This window comes from Malus domestica, chromosome 09 (genome assembly GCF_042453785.1).
Source record: "Malus domestica chromosome 09, GDT2T_hap1".
Lineage (NCBI taxonomy): Eukaryota > Viridiplantae > Streptophyta > Magnoliopsida > Rosales > Rosaceae > Malus > Malus domestica.
In genome coordinates, this window is record NC_091669.1 from 8669684 (window position 1) to 8687500 (window position 17817).

At 36.2% G+C, this 17817-nt stretch overlaps 1 protein-coding gene and 1 long non-coding RNA gene across 3 annotated transcripts in view; one reads left to right on the forward strand and one right to left on the reverse strand.

Moving 5' to 3' along the window:
* Positions 1–4891: 4891 nt before the first annotated feature.
* LOC139188134 (uncharacterized) lies at positions 4892–6662 on the reverse strand. Its single transcript, XR_011571339.1, has 4 exons — positions 6459–6662; positions 6216–6375; positions 6042–6110; positions 4892–5351 (listed from the first exon to the last, which is right to left on the reverse strand). It is a non-coding gene; the product is annotated as an uncharacterized lncRNA (long non-coding RNA).
* Positions 6663–8932: 2270 nt separating this feature from the next.
* The window catches only part of LOC103442953 (glycine-rich protein DOT1-like), a 16674-nt gene continuing 7789 nt past the window's right edge, over positions 8933–17817 (forward strand). Inside the window, exons 1-4 of one of the 2 annotated variants that reach the window (XM_070805264.1) lie at positions 8933–9119; positions 9203–9362; positions 9468–9536; positions 10226–10271. The gene's annotated coding sequence lies outside the window, so the exon portion shown is untranslated. Of the gene's footprint in view, positions 9120–9202; positions 9367–9467; positions 9537–10225; positions 10272–17817 lie in introns of those variants that run through there. The other variant, XM_070805265.1, reaches the window with a different exon arrangement.

Genomic DNA, 17817 nt, shown 5'->3' on the forward strand with positions numbered 1-17817 from the left:
AATACCAACAAGTGAAGTACGTGTTACTGTTGGGTTTCACCCTATTGAATGAATTTCACATCGGAGAAATGAGGAACCTTGTATGTGCTTATAAGTAAATTAGGCTACTCTTCATATTGGAAATTAGTTTTATGGTGAAACCTGATTCATAGTATCAGAGTAGTTTGTCCCACGTGTGAATTTCCACGGCCACACATGCTCCAAGTAACTCTCGTTCATGTTGTCTACGTGTTATGTGAGGAGATGTGTTAAGAGTGTCTCACATCGGGAAAAGGAATGACCATATATCTTATAAGTAAATTAGGCTACTCCCCATATTGATTTTTATAGTGAAACCTCAACATTTTTCACACACATCGAATAAACTGCTCTAATATCATGAAGGAAGTTGAAGTTCAACCATAATACCAATTGGCAATAAGAGGAGTAGCCCAACTACTTATAAGCACATGAAAAATCCATTCTTTCCTCAATTTTGGATTCATACTCTCAACATGCCCCCTCATATGTGGCGAATTCAAGCTAAACACGTAGACAACACAAATTGAGTGACTTGGTGCACCTGTGTTCACACGAGGAACAACTTGCTTTGATACCATAAAGAAAGTTGAGCTTTTACCGTAAAATTAGTTAGCAATATGGGTAATAGCTCAACGTACTTATAAGCCCATGAAAATTCTCTTCTTTCATCAATATGGGATACATTCTTAACCCGCTCCCTCATGTGGGTGAATTTTCAAACCTAACATGTAGACAACATAAGTTGGATGTCGCGGAGCATGTGCGGTCGTTAAGCTACACACTTGGATAACTTATTTTGATACCATGAAGAAAGTTGAGGTTCCACCATAAAATCAATTGACATGGTGAGTAGTTCAACTACTTGTAAGCACATGTAAGGTCTCTTTTTTCTCAATGTGGGATTCATACTCTTAACTAACACTTTACACGGTCCGTTAACACGACACGTAAACGACACGAAAACAATGGGTTTCAGGTCGACACGATAACTAATCGGGTCACATGATAAGAACCCGTTAATAACAGGTCCTTAATAGGTTTACATGAGGGTGACATGTGGGTAACCCGTTTTGACACGTTAAGAAAAATGTTATTTTGATGATTTTAATTTTTTAAACTAATAGAAAAACTTACTATAAAATACAATAGCCATAGTGTATATGTATATATTGTATATGAAATATGTCTTATTATATTATTATTCTATATAAATTTAAAAAATTTAAGTTTTATTTATTTATTTTTATAGTATACTATAGGCAAAGAGTGAGATTGAAAAATTACAAAACACATTAAAATAAAAATATCAAGTAATTTAAAAATACCAAACACATTAAAAATATATATATAATAATTAATTTACAAGTGCGAAAAATGTGAAAAAATGGGCAAATGCTCATGATCGCATCCTTTACACTTTGAGGATGGGTACATCGCCATTTAAATTTTGAGAATCATACAAACCCTCATGGTATATTTAAGGGAGTTCAAAATAAATAAAATTCATAATCATTAATTTACAAGTCTGAAAAATGTGAAAGCAAATATAAACACTTGTGATTGCATCCTCAACCTTGAAACACAACTCTCTTTGTTTGTATATCCTTGAACATTTGGTGTTTTATAGTAATGTACTAATGTTTTTCATTAGGCTCTTATTTTGGGGTATGTAATACTTGAAAAAATTAATTATATATATGTTTTGAAGTAATATTTATGTAACAATGTGATATGCATATACTAAGTTAGTATTGTGTTTTCCATTTTTTTGTCAATTTATATTTTTCATTTTCATTATTTCTTGATTTAAAATATATTTTTTTTAACGGGTGATGATTCGGGTCATATTATCTGATAATATTAATGGGTCGATTTTGAATCAAATCATATTACCCGTTTACTCTAACGGGTGTTACATGCACACAACAAGACCTATTAAGATATCGAGTATGTCACAAAAACGACACGAACACATAAAACACGATACGAATACCAGGTCTAATCTCAACATAGATGACCATGTCTCGAGTGCGTATCAAAAAATTAGTCTGATCAACATTGAGATTGGGGCTCATTAGTAGCATCAATACCTACTACAAAGAGTAATGCTAGGGAGACCAAAATCTTAAACCAAATGATGTGTCACCAATAAAAAATAAGCACGTTAATCGATACTTAATTAATAATCCAATCATCTACAACCACATGATTTAGTTTACAAATTTGGTTTAAAAATTTTGGTCTCCCTATCATTACTCTACTACAAATATTAATTATTTAATTGATGTATTTACAAAAGTGATAGATTGTATTTATAGTAACTCGCTACGTCTCCGATTCAAAATTTTCATCTACCATAGTGTATATTAAGATAGAAATATCTTTTGAATTTAAATTTTTTAAAATAATAAATAAAAATCGCTCTGTATATGTGGAGAAATTTTTTCATCTAGAACAGGAACATGGTGGGCCTTAAGGGTGGAGTGAGAGGGACTGGGGTCATTACATGGAGTAATGGTAGGCCTCAATGTGAGGAGGGATGGAGTATAACTGTATGTGGGCTTTATTGTGTCTGAGGCTGCTTTGACACATGGTCCAGATGCTGGACCCCACAAGTTCTCATCAAGTAAGTGTGTGTTGTTGTAACTTGTAAGACTAAACATACCTTTAAAAACAACGAAGAAGATGAAGTCATAGCTGACTTCAATAGTAAAATTCTCATCTCTTGCATAAACAATATGCTCTACTCATAATAGGTCTAAGTTTAATAATAAGCCAGTTTTTTCTGTAAGCAGTGACCATTATTTATATAAACAAAGAATCTATATAGTTCTCTTATTACAACTCACATAGAGCACCAAAATAGCATCCTTATCAAATTATAAGTAGTAAAAACCAGTTTACATACTAATTAAGTCTAATTCCATGTAAATTATGACAAAATAATCCCCTTTCCGTAAACCTTTTATGCACCAATTTGAATCAACCGACTGAAAATCCGTCACTTTTTATATTCTTAAATAGGTATCCAGATTCGCATGCATGATGAGCTCACCTGTGTTTATCCTAGTTAAGTCAAACGTACGTACCCGTACGTACTATTACTCTTTCCATACTGCTAACTAAAATCTGTTTCCTCGCTAGCTAGTAAATGTGCACCACTTCCATAATGTCTACTGCTCGTCTGCTAAACCCCCTTATTTTGTCGTTTAATAGCACCTCCAGTACTATAAAACAATGGTGATAAAACATAGCATTCACATCCTTCTAGTCTTCTTTCTTGTGAGATTTTTGGGTAGCATAAGGTTAATTAGAGAATCATGAAAGATTTCAAGGTTTTGATTTTTCTAGGCCTTCTGTTTGGCTTTGTTGTTCTCGTCTCCTTCGTTGTTGAAGCTGAGACATCTAAAGATGAGAAGAAAGGTTAACTATTAATTGGTGCATGCAGTCTTCTTTACATTATGTATGCTAGCTAGTTAATATTGGTTTACGCTAAATTGTCTTCTTTTTTTTCCTTCAAACTCAATGTGCCTCAGTTTTAAACAATTGAACATCATCATCAATATGTTTACACTTTTGCACGTTTGATGTACCTATTCACCCATTACATATGCACAATCGACCAAATCACATGTAGCTACCCAATTATTAAATTTGTCATAAGTGTACAAGAATTTGGTTTTTGTTTTCACTAAGTTCGTCATAGTGTCGCAGTTCGTAATTCAATAACATATAGCTAGGATTTTGTATTCGTACTGGCTTCAGTATACTCGATATACTCTCCCCAAGTTCGACTAAAGGGCTAACATATATATATATATATATATTAACTTCTATACGTATGCAGTTGATGAGGCAAAAGGAGGTAACACTGTAGATGATACAAAAACCTTCGGATGGGGACACAGATACTGGCACGGATATGGACATGGACATGAACATGACCATGCATGGATACAGACATTGGCCAGAGTCTCAAGTAGTAGTTACCGATGAAGGGAAATAATCAAAAGCAGTAGAGGACAATTCTGAAACAAAGCAGCCTGAAGGATATAGAGGCCATGGAGAAGGCTGGGGAGGAGGTGGTCATGGTAGCGGAGGCTGGGGAGGAGGGGAGGAGGGGGACGTGGTGGCGGAGGTGGCTGGGGAGGTGGGGGACGTCGTGGTAGTGGAGGCTGGGGAGGTGGGGGACGTCGTGGTGGTGGATATAGTGAAGGCTACGGTCGAGGCAGTGGCGGAGGAAATTGAAGCCATATGCCTAGATATACTGCGTTGTAGGAATATATGAATAAGCTTCATGCACATGAATGTATATGCATGCATGGGATCATGCACGTATGTAATGTTCTGCACTTTGTACTCATGATCCTGTTGAATTATAAGTCTATAGCTGATTAGTATCAGTGAAATAAGATGAGTTTATTTGTGTATTCACTTGAGCATATCTGCCAAGTGTGAGGTTAAAAGATGTAAGGCTAAAATAGCCATGTGTAGTGATCCTATAAATTAGCTAAATGTGTAGCTAATTCAACAGTTAAGTATGGATGCATCAACAATAATCATATCAGGTGCAAGAAAGTAATCAACCGGAGGCCCTCTAATAGCCCTGTACGGTTGAACCTAGAGCTCAAAATCTATCATTATCACTCTACCGGAGTCACCTCTGTGACCCGTCCGGCCTTCTGCACACAAGTTACGCTCTAGTGCTTCTCATAAATCATCTGTGCACATAATCTAAGGTCACCCACCAGTCGGAATCTCACTAACACTCTCGCGACTGGTCTGTCGTACCCACTCCGCGTGGACTGTACGACTAGCATCTACTTGGATCCAAGGCGAGCGTGCGATGCGGTGAATACTATAAGCACTAAACCATGGTGCAGGATTTGAGCTCAATATATATCATCATCATCATAACAGTAATTAAATACTCACCTGTGCGTCCACCGCACCATTTCATACATATGCATCATAAATCAATTCTTACCTGTGCGTCCACCGCACCAATTCATACATATGCATCATAAATCAATTCTTACATGTGCGTCCACCGCACCAATTCATACATTTGCATCATATATTAATTCATGCATGGCATTTCAACTCACATTTCTATATACTTTTCATATCAATTCTATGCATGGTATTTCACTTCCCGTTTTTCCACATAACTCATATGCATTTCATTTTAAACATAATTTCATGCATTTTCAATTTCTGGGAAAACGTTAAGTATATATATATATACGGAAAACAAAACTGCCCACTCACCTGGAGTTCGCCCTACAACTCCCTAGCACAATACGCCAAGGCGTCATGACGATCGGCGCCTAAAACAATAATCAATTCCAACCTCAGAATTCATATCGATAGAATATATAACTTATATAAAATACGTCACTACGTTGATCGATCCGGAAGATCTGCCACTCAGATTTTAAATCCATAACTTCCAGAGGTCCACATTATACCTCTAGGACAACATCCTAAAATTTCATTACCATCCAACGGTCGGATCTCCGTCAATTTCCAAAACTAAGTGACGGTTAACATTTTATATTATGGACTTACAATTCCAATTCCGGAAGATCCGTAACTCGGATTCCCAATCCGTAAGTTCCAATAATCCTCAAATATTACGTATTACAACGTATCAAAGTTTGGTGACGATCCAACGGTCGGATCATCAATTCACATTTTCACCAAAACTATAAAACGTTATTCGAACACCTAACCAACAATCCTTAATAACTTTCTCATACGGTGTTCAATTTAGGTATATGAATATACCACAGTGATCTACTCGACGTCACGGACGTCGACATATTTTTAAAATAATTTTATTTTTATTTTTTATTTTTACTGTAGCACCTTCTTCTTCCTTGGGTCGCCGGACTGGTTTTTCCGGCGGCCGTTTTCTGGGCAGTTTTTCAAATTGCCATAACTTTGTCATTTCTCAACGAAATCAAGTGATTCAAAAACGAAAGTTGTAGCCCTTGAAGAGACAAAGAGAATGGTACCTTTCCCAACACCTAGTTCGCCGTAGTTTGGCCGGAAACTGCCTCGAAAGCCTCGGAGGTCGCCGGAAACTGGGTATTTTTCAAATGAGTATAACTTCTTCAATACTCAACGAAATTGAGTGAAACAAAAAGGAAAGTTGTAGTACTTGACGAGACGAAGAGATTGATACCTACCTTGACGCCTAACTCGCCGGGGATTCGCCGGAAAACGCCTCGAAAGCTCCGGCCAAACTTTGAACTTGTCGATCTCCGTGTTCTTACGTCCAAAAACTTCCAACGAAGCACTCCGAGCTTCGTGGGAACCTCCTAGAGCTCCCTATGATCTTAGTTTGGCCTAAAAATCAACAAATACAAAGTTCATGAATAGTGTCATTTCACGGGCTTGAGTTTTCTACGTGAAATCGTGGGAAACCTTACCTGAAAACAATACCAATGTGTTCGTATGGTCCTCACGAACATGATGGTACCTTCCTCATCCTGAAACTGTGAAGTTTTCGAGAGCCTTGGTGTTTGTCCGAGAGTTTGAGAGAGAATGAGGGAGTGTGAGAGTGACTGAGGGAGAGATGAGGAAGAGAGAGAGAAGGAGACAACAAAACGGGAAATGGGGAAGGATTTCAGGAGGTAGGACCCTACATAAAGTCCAAATACAAAATATTAACACATACAATAATAAATCTAACCCTAGTTTAGGATGTTTTTAGGTAAAACAAATACCAAATTTACGCACCTTAATCTCGTTTAAGGGCGTTTCTGTAATTTCACGTCCTCGGAGTTTATAATTCCGGGACGGGCTGTGACAATCTCCCCTCCTTATAGAATTTCGTCCCCGAAATTCTAGCCACCAACCAACCCATCAAAACTCATAAAATAGCCTCGGATACATACCTCTCATCCGTTCTTCCGTCTCCCAAGTAGTTTCTTCCGCTGAATGGTTCATCCACAATACTTTTACCACTTACTCTGTCTTAATTCTCAGGACCTTCTTTTTCCAATCCAAAGTCATCCTTGGTTCCTTATCAAGTCGAATCCAATTTAATTCTCAATAGTTGCACCAGAATTCCATGAGACGACTCTGCCACCTAGTGACAACGCATCGAACACAAAATACATTATGTGCCTTAGCCAATTCTGAAGGCATCACAAACTTGTATGCAACTTCATCGATTCTTTTAATGATCAAAACGGTCTGATGTGTTTAAATCTTATCTTGTCTACTTTCCAAATCTTACTATTTCTTTTCATGAAGAAATTTCCAAAAATATAAAATCATCTACGTTATACACTCGATTAGTGGCATATCCATCTGTTGATCTCTTTTGTCATTCCTGGCTACCTTCAGGTTAAACTTAATCACCTGAATACTTTGAGGAGACTCATCCATAGTCTCAGGGTCTACTAAAACTCTTTCTTGATCGAATCTTTCTCTACCCAGAAATATTCCATTCACAAGTCAACAAAACACACACATGACACACTTCATGAACCTTATGGCTTCACTTCGGAAACTGCGCAACCAACATACTTAAGAAACTTAGCAGTTCCGTAAACCAATTCTTCTTTCTATAAAACAAATAAGTACCGTTACTCAACCCTGGAGTAAATGTACTAACTTGGTACATTGACCAATCAACACCTCACATTCGATCGTAACCATCTTGTATACAAGGAAACTTGTACACATAGTCCAATGTAATATCTTTCCATTTCCGTTTCGAAACAGAAAATAGCTGTCTCAATCCAAAGGTTTACTTCTTTCTACTTCAATCTGTTGACCAATAAAAACGTCAAATGGTATACTAGATCTCATTACTTTTGGAATATTGCAGAAGTTGTACAGTGTACTTCGTCCAAAATTGCTTGCTTTAAATCCTCAGCATTCGGTACATACTTCATACTTTCTTGTATCCACATACCATTTGACGTTTTTATTGGTCAACAGATTGAAGTAGAAAGAAGTAAACCTTTGGATTGAGACAGCTATTTTCTGTTTCGAAACGGAAATGGAAAGATATTACATTGGACTATGTGTACAAGTTTCCTTGTATACAAGATGGTTACGATCGAATGTGAGGTGTTGATTGGTCAATGTACCAAGTTAGTACATTTACTCCAGGGTTGAGTAACGGTACTTATTTGTTTTATAGAAAGAAGAATTGGTTTACGGAACTGCTAAGTTTCTTAAGTATGTTGGTTGCGCAGTTTCCGAAGTGAAGCCATAAGGTTCATGAAGTGTGTCATGTGTGTGTTTTGTTGACTTGTGAATGGAATATTTCTGGGTAGAGAAAGATTCGATCAAGAAAGAGTTTTAGTAGACCCTGAGACTATGGATGAGTCTCCTCAAAGTATTCAGGTGATTAAGTTTAACCTGAAGGTAGCCAGGAATGACAAAAGAGATCAACAGATGGATATGCCACTAATCGAGTATATAAGGTAAATGGTTTTATATTTTCGAAGTGTTCACCATAGAAAAGTATAATTTGGATTGGAAAAATAAGGTCCTGAGAATTAAGACAGAGTAAGTGGTAAAAGTTTTGTGAAGAAAATCATTCAGTAGAAAATTGTTGGAGAAAGAGAATCGGATAAGAGAGATTTACCGAGGTTGGTATGAGTAGATGTTTGGATTGGTTGTTAGAATTTCGGGGACGAAATTCTATAAGGAGGGAAGATTGTCACAGCCCGTTCCAAATTATTATATTCGTGGCTGTGAATGGACGAAATTGCCCTTAAGAAATACTAAGTTTGTGAAGCTCAGGTTGCTAATTATCTAGGTTCCTAAGTTTTGAAAATAAAATGGAATTTAATAAGGATGGAACTTAGATTTTTAGGTTAAAATGTTAAAGTTTGGTGTTTGGAGATGGGAATAAGGACCACGTGGGATCCCCACATCCCTCAAAACCCTCCTCATTTCCCGTTCACTGTCTTTCTCTCTCCTCCTTCACGATTTCTCACTCTCTCTGTCTCTCTCCTTCGAACTCACACGGACCACCACCAAAACCACCCTAAATCTATACCAATGTCAAGTTTGAGACCACCATTGGAATCCTGAGGACTTCACGATCACGTTGGTATCCATTTCAGGTAAGTTTTACTTCGGAAAACCTAGATTCTAAACTCCCCATGAAAGTGTACTGTTCATGAGCTTTGAATTGGTTGATTTTTAGGACAATCCAAGCTCATAGTGAGCTTAGTGAGGTCCCAAGGAAGCTCGGAGTGCTTCGTTGGAAGTTTTTGGACGTAAGAACACGGAGATCGATAAGTTCAAAGTTTGGCCGGAGCTTTCGAGGCGTTTTCCGGCGAATCCCCAGCGAGTTAGGCGTCAAAGTAGGTATCAATCTCTTCGTCTCGTCAAGTACTACAACTTTCCTTTTTGTTTCACTCAATTTCGTTGAGTATTGAAGAAGTTATACTCATTTGAAAAATACCCAGTTTCCGGCGACCTCCGAGGCTTTCGAGGCAGTTTCCGGCCAAACCACGGCGAACTAGGTGTTGTGCAAGGTACCATTCTCTTTGTCTCTTCAAGGGCTACAACTTTCGTTTTTGAAGCACTTGATTTCGTTGAGAAATGACAAAGTTATGGCAATTTGAAAAACTGTTCAGAAAACGGCCGCCGGAAAAACCAGTCCGGCGACCCAAGGAAGAAGAAGGTGCTACAGTAAAAAAATAAATAAAAATAAAATTATTTTAAAAATATGTCGACGTCCGTGACGTCGAGTAGATCACCGTGGTATATTCATATACCCAATTTGAGCACCGTATGAGAAAGTTATTAAGGATTGTTGGTTAGGTGTTCGAATAACGTTTTATAGTTTTGGTGAAAATGTGAATTGATGATCCGACCGTTGGATCGTCACCAAACTTTGATACGTTGTAATACGTAATATTTGAGGATTATTGGAACTTACGGATTGGGAATCCGAGTTACGGATCTTCCGGAATTGGAATTGTAAGTCCATAATATAAAATGTTAACCGTCACTTAGTTTTGGAAATTGACGGAGATCCGACCGTTGGATGGTAATGAAATTTTAGGATGTTGTCCTAGAGGTATAATGTGGACCTCTGGAAGTTATGGATTTAAAATCTGAGTGGCAGATCTTCCGGATCGATCAACGTAGTGACGTATTTTATATAAGTTATATATTTTATCGATATGAATTCTGAGCCTGGATTTGATTACTATTCTAGGCGGCGATCGTCATGACGCCTTGATGAGTTGTTGGATGAACTCCAGGTGAGTGGGCAGTTTTGTTTTCCGTATATATATATATACTTGACGTTTCCCAGAAATTGAATTGAAATGAAAATATGTTTAAAATGAAATGCATATGAGTTATGTGGAAAAACGGGAAGTGAAATACCATGCATAGAATTGATATGAAAAGTATATAGAAATGTGAGTTGAAATGCCATGCATGAATTAATATATGATGCAAATGTATGAATTGGTGCGGTGGACGCACATGTAAGAATTGATTTATGATGCATATGTATGAATTGGTGCGGTGGACGCACAGGTAAGAATTGATTTATGATGCATATGTATGAAATGGTGCGGTGGACGCACAGGTGAGTATTTAATTACTGTTATGATGATGATGATATATATTGAGCTCAAATCCTGCACCATGGTTTAGTGCTTATAGTATTCACCGCATCGCACGCTCGCCTTGGATCCAAGTAGATGCTAGTCGTACAGTCCACGCGGAGTGGGTACGACAGACCAGTCGCGAGAGTGTTAGTGAGATTCCGACTGGTGGGTGACCTTAGATTATGTGCACAGATGATTTATGAGAAGCACTAGAGCGTAACTTGTGTGCAGAAGGCCGGACGGGTCACAGAGGTGACTCCGGTAGAGTGATAATGATAGATTTTGAGCTCTAGGTTCAACCGTATAGGGCTATTAGAGGGCCTACGGTTGATTACTTTCTTGCACCTGATATGATTATGTTGATGCATTCATACCTTATTACTGTTGAGATGATGTGGCATGGCATAATTAATATGAGAAATGTTGAGATGACATGGCATGGCATGATTGATAAAGAGATAATGTTGAGATAGTAAAAATGAAGTTTTGAGAATATATATGTTGAAATGCACGTGTGTGCTCAATTTTGATATAGAGAGAAATATATTCCTCTCTGCAACTTCTGCAGAGAAGAGAGAACTTTCATTCCTTTTCCATTTTTTTTGCATCCCTCTATTCTCTCTCCATTTCCATATCGTATAACCCAGATAAATTCAAATCACACTAACATGGCCTCAGAGCCAGGTTCGATCATTTGAGCCTGGGCGTAAATTTGTGAGCTCATTGAGTTGAGTTGAAGCTCAGTGAAAGTCGCTAGAGACCCATTATCATCTGAGCAGAGAAATCAACCCATTCAGATCAAAGATGTCTGGATCTGGAGGCTCGGAAGTGAGAACTCCAATTTTCTCCGGTGAGAACTACGAGTTCTGGAGAATCAAGATGGTGACGATTTTCAAATCACATGGGTTGTGCAATCTGGTAGAGAAGGGAATTAAAACATTTGATTCGAAGAAGAAGAATAAGACTGAATGATCATCAGAGGATGATGTAGATAAAGAAATGGCCGCTGTGTTGATGCAAGACGCAAAGGCTCTGTGAATCATTCAGAATGTAGTCTCGGATCAAATTTTCCCTCGAATCGCCAATGTTGAATCAGCGAAGATAGCATGGGATTTGTTGTATGGAGAGTATCATGGTGGTGATCAGGTACGATATGTGAAATTGCAAAATCTGAGACATGAAATTGAGTATGCTAGAATGCGTGATGATGAAACTCTGTCTGGGTATCTTACTAGGCTAAATGAGTTGATTAATCAGATGAAAACGTTTGGGGAAATTTTGTCTAATGAAAAACTTGTGCAGAAAGTTCTGATTAGCCTTAGTAAACCATATGATCCCATATGTTTAGTCATTGAGAATACAAAATGTTTAGAGACTGTAGAATTGCGGGAGGTAGTTGCAATTTTGAAGAGCCAAGAACAACGGTTTGATTTGCATACGGTTGATGCAATTGAGAGAGCATTATCTTCATTCTCTATAAATCCAAAGGAACAAAACAAGAATGGTGCTCATTCTAGTTCATCTAGATTTCAGAGAAACTGGAACTCTACAGGCAAGAAATGGGAATCAAAACCTAAATTTCAACAGAAATCTCCTATGCACACTTATCAGAATGTGAATGCATCTCAGTCAATGGGTCAGGAAGTTGCAAAGCCTTAGTGCAAGGTGTGTTCTAAATATCATTTTGGTGAGTGTAGATACAAAGGAAAACCAAAATGCTTCAATTGTGATAAATTTGGGTATTGGGCTAAGGAGTGTACTGCAGGCAAACCAGTGCAAAAGGAAAACAATGCTAATCAATTGGAGATGACAGGGAATCTATTTTATGCAAATAGCACAGTTACAGAACCAAGAATGAATGGAGAGTGATACATCGATAGTGGTTGTAGCAACCATATGACAGGAAATGTAGAATTGCTTGTTGATGTGAGAACCAACATAGCTGGCAAAGTTCAAATGCCAATTGGAGATCTTGTGAATGTAGCAGGAATGGGTTCATTGGTGATTGATACAAATAAGGGCAGAAAATATGTTAGAGAAGTAATGTACATGCCTGGCTTAAAAGAAAACTTGCTAAGTGTTGGTCAAATGGATAAGCATGGATATTTTTTGGTGTTTGGTGATGGAATGTGCAGTGTGTATGATGGTCCATCACTGGAACTAGGCCTGGCAAACGGGTCGTGTCAGTCGTGTTCGTGTCGTTTTCGTGTAACACCTGTTATCTTAACGGGTCGTGTCGTGTCACACCCGTTATCTTAACGGGTCCTTAACAGGTCGTGTCACTTTACCCAACGGGTAAAGTGACCCGACCCGTTATGACCCGTTAAGAAAAATATATTTTTTTTCTTAAATTTGCACATACCACACCTTGCCACATAAATATTACTTCAAAACATTAAAACACATTTGTCGTTTAAGTACTACATCTACACTCGAAAATAAGAGCCTAATAAAAAAATAATACATACACTACTAATCTATTACAACTTTTAAATGTGCAAGGATATGCAAAATGAAACAGTTTTTGTTTTCAAGGTTGTGAAATCTTTCTCAAAAGTTTAAACCTCAATTTACAAAATCCTCGATTTACATCGATCATCATGAAATTGCATTAGAACTTTGGCTTGATCTATTGCCTTCAAGAGTTATGTTGATGATGTTTTCAGTAAGGTTTTCCACGTCATAACTATCTTCTGCATAAACTAAGCATAGAAAAACCAAACATTAAAAATCATTCAAATTATGAGAAGTTTACCAAAATAATTATGAAAAAAAAATAAAACAATAGTACTATACCATACTTTTATTAAGTATAAACATAAGATTTTGTGGTATCCACTAGTGTAAATATTTGAAATTGAAGATCGAATTCAATCATTGTATTCATATAAGGTCAAGGAGTGTAGTTGTAAAAAATCATCAAAATCGGAGTTAAATTAACCGTTAAATTGTGATTTTTCGTTTATAACCGTCGAAAAGTTTTGTCCCGTTACGTGCTCTCTGAATGTTTGTTTTTTGCAATTTTTGGCGTATGCGATCTTGAAATATATACAAACATGTTTGACGGTTAGATCATTGAAACTAGTTTCGTAGAATGAGTATCCCATCAAAACAATAGATTCACTAATACTTAAGAGTTTATTCATACTTTTATTAAGTATAACATAAGATTTTGTGGTTTCCACTAGTGTAAACATTTTAAATTGAAGATCGAATTCAATCATTGTATTCATATAGGGTCAAGGAGTGTAGTTGTAAAAAATCATCAAAATCGGAGTTAAAATGACCGTTAAATCGTGATTTTTCGTTTATAACCGTCGAAATGTTTTGTCCCGTTAATTGATCTCTGAATGTTTGTTTTTTGCAATTTTTGGCGTATGCAATCTCGAAGTATATATAAACATGTTTGACGGTTGGATCCTTGAAACTAGTTTCGTAGAATGAGTATCCCATCAAAACAATAGATTCACTAATACTTAATAGTTTATTCATACTTTTATTAAGTATAATATAAGATTTTGTGGTATCCACTAGTGTAAATATTTTAAATTGAAGATCAAATTTGATCATTGTATTCATATAGGGTCAAGGAGTGTGGTTGTAAAAAAACATCAAAATCGGAGTTAAAATGACCGTTAAATCGTGATTTTTCGTTTATAACCGTCAAAAAGTTTTGTCCCGTTACTTGATCTCTGAATGTTTGTTTTTTTTAATTTTTGACGTATGCGATCTCGAAGTATATACAAACATGTTTGACGGTTGGATCTTTGAAACTAGTTTCGTAGAATGAGTATCCCATCAAAACAATAGATTTACTAATACTTAATAGTTTATTCATACTTTTATTAAGTATAATATAAGATTTTGTGGTATCCACTGGTGTAAATATTTTAAATTGAAGATCGAATTCAATCATTGTATTCATATAAGGTCAAGGAGTGTAGCTGCAAAAAATCATCAAAATCAGAGTTAAAATGACCGTTAAATTGTGATTTTTCTTTTTATAACCGTCGAAACGTTTTGTCCCGTTAATTGATCTCTGAATGTTTGTTTTTTGTAATTTTTGACGTATGCGATCTCGAAGTATATACAAACATGTTTGACGGTTGGATCTTTGAAACTAGTTTCGTAGAATGAGCATCTCATCAAAACAATAGATTCACTAATACTTAATAGTTTATTTATACTTTTATTAAGTATAACATAAGATTTTGTGGTATCCACTAGTGTAAATATTTGAAATTGAAGATCGAATTCAATCATTGTATTCATATAAGGTCAAGGAGTGTAGTTGTAAAAAATCATCAAAATCGGAGTTAAATTAACCGTTAAATCATGATTTTTCGTTTATAACCGTCGAAAAGTTTTGTCCCGTTACTTGCTCTCTAAATGTTTTTTTTTTTGCAATTTTTGGCGTATGCGATCTCGAAATATATACAAACATGTTTGACGGTTGGATCATTGAAACTAGTTTCGTATAATGAGTATCCCATTAAAACAATAGATTCACTAATACTTAAGAGTTTATTCATACTTTTATTAAGTATAACATAAGATTTTGTGGTATCCACTAGTGTAAATATTTTAAATTGAAGATCGAATTCAATCATTGTATTCATATAGGGTCAAGGAGTGTGGTTGCAAAAAATCATCAAAATCGGAGTTAAAATGACAGTTAAATCGTGATTTTTCGTTTATAACTGTCGAAAATTTTTGTCCCGTTACTTGCTCTCTGAATGTTTGTTTTTTGCAATTTTTGGCGTATACGATCTCGAAGTATATACAAACATGTTTGACGGTTGGATCGTTGAAATTAGTTTCGTATAATTCGTATCCCATGAAGTTCAATGGTGTGTGTGTGTATATATATATATATATTTATTTATTAAGTAGATTTAAATCTATTTATTTTGTATGTATAATTATTATAGTTTTTAGGGGTATAAAATTTAATATATATATATATATATAATTATTATAGTTAATATTTTGGGTATAATTATTATAGTATATATAATTATTATAATTATTATAATTATTATAGTTAATTTAATATATATATATATAATTATTATAGTTTTTAGGGGTATAAAATTGTTAAATTAATATATATAATTATTATAGTATTTTTTTAGGGTTATAAATTATTAAATTAATATTCTGCTTATCGTGTATCGTGTTACCCACGTGTATACCCGAACAAACCCGTTATCTTAACAGGTTCTTATCGGGTTACCCGATAACGACCCGTTTCGTTATCGTGTCGACCCAAACACCTGTTAATTTCGTATCGTGTCGTGTCGGGTTATCGGGTCGTGTCAGGAATTGCCAGGCCTAACTGGAACGCTTAGTTATGAAAGTGAAGAAGAAAAAGAATAGGTGTTATCCATTGGATTTATTATCTAAAAACCAAGTGGTTTTAAAAGCTAGTGTCACTCACTCTACTGAGACTTGGCACAGAAGACTTGGGCACTTACACTTTGGTGGTCTTAAACAATTGCGAGACAAGGAAATGGTGCATGGTTTGCCTCAACTTGATGACTACAATGGAGTCTGTGAAGGTTGCCAGCTTGGAAAACAACACATAAAAGAGTTTCCAAGAGATCAAGTGCAACGAGCAACTGCACCACTTGAACTAATTCATGTTGATTTGTGTGGACTTATGAAGAATGATTCAATTGCTGGAAATAAGTATTTCATGCTGTTGATAGATTATTTCACCATAATGACTTGGGTTTATTTCTTGATATATAAGTCTGACGCATTTAACTGTTTTAAAAAATTCAAAGATATGGCAGAGTTACAAAGTGGGCTCAAGATTAAGTGTCTGAGAAGTGATAGAGGAGGGGAGTTCAAGTCATCTGAATTCAACCTATTTTGTGAAAAGGAAAGAATACAAGGACAATTCACTTTTACATATACTCCACAACAAAATTGAGTAGTGTAGAGGAAGAACAAAACTGTGATTGAGATGGCTAAATCCATGTTGCATAAGGAGAGAATGCCATACTTTCTCTGGGCAGAAGCAGTGCATACATCAGTATATATTCTAAATAGATGTCCCACAAAGGCTTTAAACAACATCACACCTTTTGAAGCTTATTCTGGAAGAAAACCAGGAATAGCACATCTGAAAGTATTTGGTTCACTATGCTATGTTCATGTCCCAGTTGAACATAGACATAAGCTTGAGCCTAAAAGCTTTAAAGTAGTATTTGTGGGATATGCAACTTGTGAAAAGGGGTATAGGGTATTTGATCCACTATCCAAGAAACTATTCTTGTCAAGAGACATTGTATTTGATGACAAAGCTGCATGGAATTGGGAAGAGAACTCAGAATCAATATTCCTTAATACTGGAAGTTTTATTCATGGTGACATAAGTGTAGGAATAAGTGACAGAATGGTGTTGTCTCCTACATCATATATATTATCTCCATCTAGGAAAGTTCTTAGTATTGAAGACTCTGAAGTTCAATCTAAGTTACTTATCTCTGGTGAATCTGCAAGCATGTCAAACTTAAGTAAATGGCATAATCAAGCTTTTGACCATACATCACTGAAGTGAAGGAATCTGAATGAAGTGTTAGCTCAATGTAATCAATGTATCATGGAACCAGAGAAGTATGAGGACGCCAAACAAGATGAGTCTTGGTTAAAAGCTATGGAGGATGAGCTGTTTATGATTAAAAAGAATGACACATGGAAGTTTGTTGACAGACCAACTGAAAAACCTGTTATAAGGGTTAAATGGGTTTACAAAACCAAGTTAAATCTTGATGGCTCAGTGTTGAAGAATAAAGCAAGGCTGGTTGCAAAGGCTATGCACAACAGCCTGGTTTGGACTACAATGAAACTTATGCACCGGTTGCTAGGTTGGATACCATTAGAACCTTAATTGCTTTGGCTGCACAAAAGAGCTGGAAACTGTATCAATTAGATGTAAAATCAGCTTTCTTGAATGGAATTCTACAAGAAGAGGTCTATGTTGAATAACCTGAAGGTTTTGTAGTCAAAAGCAATGAGGAAAAGGTGTACAAGCTTCATAAGGCTCTCTATGGTCTAAAACAAGCCCCAAGATCCTGGTATGGAGAGATTGACAGCTATTTCTCATAGTGTGATTTCAAGAAAAGCTTGAGTGAACCAACTCTGTATATAAAAGCAAGGGGAGAAGATATCTTGATTGTTT